Source organism: Pristiophorus japonicus, unplaced genomic scaffold (assembly GCF_044704955.1).
Source record: "Pristiophorus japonicus isolate sPriJap1 unplaced genomic scaffold, sPriJap1.hap1 HAP1_SCAFFOLD_935, whole genome shotgun sequence".
Classification (NCBI taxonomy): domain Eukaryota; kingdom Metazoa; phylum Chordata; class Chondrichthyes; family Pristiophoridae; genus Pristiophorus; species Pristiophorus japonicus.
Window position 1 is genome coordinate 71,587 of NW_027254863.1, and position 4,724 is coordinate 76,310.

Consider the following 4,724-nt stretch of genomic DNA (forward strand, 5'->3'; position numbering starts at 1 on the left):
GCATCGCACGTCATCACTTCGTTTACTCTCACAATACATTGGTTCTGACTGCAATCGCCCGACTTATCATGATTAGTTACATTTACAAACTTGAAATTGTCAGTTACATCTTTTACATATGTATCACCATCATCGCTGTATAAAGAGTGGAACTGTCCCTTTAATTGTGATGTGTTGCCTGTCTCCTTTAAGAGGGTCTTTCAATCTTTACCCCAATCCGGTTCGCCGCTCGGCATCACGTGTTGCTCCCTTGTGGTCTGGCTGCCGCCATCTTGACTTCAGGCCCTTCACCTTGTGGTTCAGACGCCATCTTCTTTCTCTCCATGAGGTAGGCTGCGGTGATCCTTTTCTCCCCAGGTTCTGCCACGGAAGCCGGGAAGTTATCTTCTGCGTGAATTTTCTTCTCCGGAGTACTGCCACTGGAGCCTGGAAGGTGAGGTCTGGTTGTTTGGGCTGGATCATCTCGCCGTTGGGTTGAGCGGTCTGTGTCATCGCCGCACAGTCGAGTTGGGCGGTTGGTTTTTCAGGTGTTGTGCTGGATCCAACTTCGGGGTCATGGGGGATGTCGATCGCTGGAGGCTGGAGCTATTCCCAGCTCCAATTGATCTTTTTCATCTACTTTCTTCCTATTAGCTTTGGACCATCCACGGCAACGATCCACAAAGGTAACCTGTGCATCTCGCCACCATGGGACACCTGGACATCCACGCTGCCAACGACTGGGATGTATCGTTTGTGTAGGTGAGCAGTTTCACTTTGATCGGGATCATTTTAGGTCGTTCGATTGGATTGTCCCAGAGTTTCTCAAAGGCCGTCTGATTCATCAGTGACTGGCTCGCCCCTGTGTCCACCTCCATCGTGACTGGAACATCGTTGACTTCAACTTCCATTTTCACCGGGGAAATCTCGGTGGTGCTGCTAAACACTCCGTACAGCTCATCGTCGCTGTCTTCGGATGATCAGCCAACTCTTCATCGACTCGGTGAGTATGATTTCTCTTGCATATTCGCTGGAGGTGGCCCTTCATGTTACAGCCTTTGCAAGTATAGTCTTTATAGCGGCACTGGTGGGCCCTGTGATTTCCTCCACAGCGCCAGCATGGGGTTGGCCGGTTGGCCACATGTGGCGGACTCAGGATTGTGGGACTCGGGGTTCTGTTCACTCTTCCCTGAGAGAGACTGCAAGCAGCAGCCCTGCCTCTAAAAGGCACCTTTCGGTTCATAGTATTGCCGGTTTAGAGTCCTTTGGGTGAGACATCCACTTGGAATCGCAGGCCGAGATCATGAACGCCTGGCTCACGTTAATTGCCTTCTGCAGGGTGGCCGTGGTGTCCGCAGAGAGCAGCCTGTGGAGAAGGCCCTTGTGACCGATTCCAGTAACAAAGATGTCCCTTAGTGCTTCGGTGAGGTGATCGCTAAAATCAAATGGTGCAGCCAATCGTCTCAGGTCTGCAGCACATTTTGCAATTTCTTGGCCTTCGGATCCACCGGTGGGGAGAGAACCGGTGTCTGGCTGTGAGGATGCTCTCTTTAGGTTTGAGCTGTTCCTGTACCAGCGTTACGAGCTCAAGATATGTTATTGTCTTCTCTGGGACTAGCAGGTCCCTGACAAGGCCATAGACGGTGGGCCCACAACTGCTGAGCAGGATAGCTCTGCACTTATCAGCCAGCGAGGTCGGGTCGTCTCCCCCCATGTCATTTGCAATGAAGAAGTGTTCGAGCCTTTCCACAAAGGCCTTCCAATCTTCCCCATCGGCGAATTGTTCAAACGTGCCAAGTTTAGCCATTGTCACATGGAAATTCGTATTCTCGTCACCAGTTATTGTGTCTGTAAGCACTCTAGTAATGACTCCACGAGGTAAGGTATTGTACTTGAACTGTGGTGACCTTAGTCCACTTATTGCAGCTCCTGAGTGAGGGTACAATACTGTGAGCTCCCTTTTATACCTGGTTACCTGTTGTGTACAGGTGACCCCGAGGTCTCCACCAGTTGCACCCTCTGGTGGTACAAGCAGAGTGTATACAGTGTGAAGGTACATCCAGTGGTCTTATGTAACTGGGCATTGAGTGTACAGGGTGTATACTTATTTTAATACATGCACAACAAAGATCATCGGTTAATTAATGGTGTTTTCCCGTGAAAGCAGGATAAAATTTAACAATGATTTAATTTCTGCATTTAGAAAGACATGGGTTAATCACTGATAGTCAGCATGGATTTGTTCAGGGAAGGTTTTGTCTGACTCACTTGATTTAATTTTTTGAGGAGGTAACCAAGTGGATTGATGAGGGCATTGCGTATGATGTAGTGTATAAGGATTTTAGCAAAGCTTTCTCCAAGTTCCCACATGGAAGACTGGTCACGAAAGTAAAAGCCCATGGGACCAGGGCAAAGTGGCAAGTTGGATCCAAAATTGGCTCAGAGGCAGGAAGCAAAGGGTAATGTTTGATGGGAGTGTTTGGAACTGGAAGGATGGTTCCAGTGGGGTTCCACAGGGCTCAGTGCTAGGTCCCTGGCTTTTAGTGGCAACATCAATGATCTAAACATAAATATAGGAGGTATGATTAAAACGTTTTCAGGTGATACTAATTCAATCCAGAGAAGTGTGAGGCTGTGCATTTGGGGAGGGCAAACAAGGAAAGAAACACACATTAAATGGTTCGACATTGAGAAGTGTGGAAGAACAAAGGGACCTTGGAGTGCATATCCACAGATCCCTGAAGGTAGCAGGCCAGTTGGATAAGGTGGGTAAGAAGGCGCACGGAATGCTTGCCTTTATTGGCTGAGGCATGGGATAGAAGAGCAGGTTGGTTATGCTTGAAATGTTTTAAACACTGGTTAGACCACAGCTGGAGTATTGCATGTAGTTCTGGTCACTATATTACAGGAATTATGTGATTGTACGAGAGGGTACAGAGGAGATTTACGAGGATGTTGCCAGGCGTGGAGAATCTTAGCTATGAGGACAGATTGGATCGGCTGGGTTTGTTTTCATTGGAACAGAGGAGGCTGAGGGGAGACAACATTGAGATGTATACAATTATGAGGGGCCGAGATATAGTGGATAGCAGATGGGTCAAAAATCAGGGGGCATATATTTAAAGTAATTGGTAGAAGGTTTAAAGAGGATTTGAAGGTAAAATTCTTCATGCAGAGGTTTGTGGGGGTCAGGAACTCGCTGCCTGAAAAAATAGCGGAGATAGATACCACATGTAAAAAGTATTTGGATGTGCACCTGAAGTGCCGCAACCTGCAGGGTTATGGACCCAGAGCTGGAAAGTGGGATGAAGTTGGCCGGGGTGGAAGTGATTGACCGAAATGGCCTCCTCATGTGCTGCAAACTTCTCTCATTCTATAATTCTCTGAAAAATGTAAATGTCCAATGTGGGTGTCGAAACCACGACCCTGAGATTAAAAGTCTTATGTTTCACTGACTGAGCTCGCCAGGCTTCTGCCAAACATTCCGTTCGCTCACTGATTGCAGACAGGTGCCTGTTGGCTCCGCCCCTGATGTTTAAACTTGCTGTCGAGGAAATGCAAGGATCTTCTTGAATGGTGGACCAGATTCGAGGGGCCGAATTGCCTATCCCGGCCCCTAATTCTTACATGCTGATCATCTTATGAACTTTTCACAGGAGAACAAACTCGCCCCTGAGCATGCATGAGGAGAAAGCTACAGAAAATTTCTCTGCCTGACGCCGGGGAAACAATGAGACAGACATTGGAACAAGGGTCTGGTTATTGCCAAACAGCAAAGAAAATATTAATTCTGAAAGAACAGTGACCCCGACGTGATTTGAACACGCAACCTTCTGATCTGGAGTCAGACGCGCTACCGTTGCGCCACGAGGCCTACACAATGTGTTTGAGATGTTTCTCTATATGAAGCTTTAACAATACAAGGGGCTTTAAAATCCCCGCCCATTCCCACCAGGTGTCAGAAGCAACGCTCACCTGCCAGTCACCGTATGTTTTTTTCTGAAACGTTTGTGTTGCGTTCATGGAAAAGCATCATTAATTAACCCGTCACCTTCATTTGCACAATGAAAGAAATGCTAACTGAGAGACAGTCGATACTTCAATCATTTGTCCTGTGCTTTGGGGAGCGGGCAGGGAAGTGGACCTGAGTCCATGATCGCATCGGCCATTATCGTATTAAATGGCGGAGCAGGCTCGAGGGGCGTATGACCGACTCCTGCTCCTATTTTTTTGTTCTTATGTTCTTCAGCATGTTAATCCATTTTACACACTGTATTGCCGATGTCACCAGGAATCTGGGGCAACTTTTGTCAAATTTCACAGCACCGGTTATTCCTTCTGTGCAGAGAAATTAGAATCAGTAGTGAAGATAAAATCCCATGGTGATCATTTTCAGATTCAACGCAGTAGGATTTCAAATAAAGTGAAATAATTTTACAGTGAAAAGATTTGGAAGTTTTACTTGTATTTGTATCTTTAATTAAACTTTGTGGCGTCTGACTCCCTTTCATGCTTCTGCTGAATAAGAAAGGAGGGTTTGACGTTGACCAGACTGCACTGCCCCTGATATTTGTGAGCTCATCCTTTATATTCAGTGGTTTCTCGCCCTTTGATGGGCTGCAGTGTGGCGGATATCACGTTGGCCTCACACGCGAAAGATCCCCGGTGGATCCGTTTTCTCTCACTGAAAGTTATCTATTTATTGGTTAAATAAAGAGCAATTCAGGAATAAGGGAGCCTTTCTA

At 46.9% G+C, this 4,724-nt stretch overlaps 1 non-coding gene across 1 annotated transcript; it reads right to left on the minus strand.

Annotated features, from left to right (window-relative positions):
- Positions 1–3,781: 3,781 nt before the first annotated feature.
- On the minus strand, positions 3,782–3,853 carry trnaw-cca (transfer RNA tryptophan (anticodon CCA)). The gene has a single exon. It is a non-coding gene; the product is annotated as a tRNA-Trp (tRNA).
- Between the last annotated feature and the right edge of the window lie 871 nt (positions 3,854–4,724).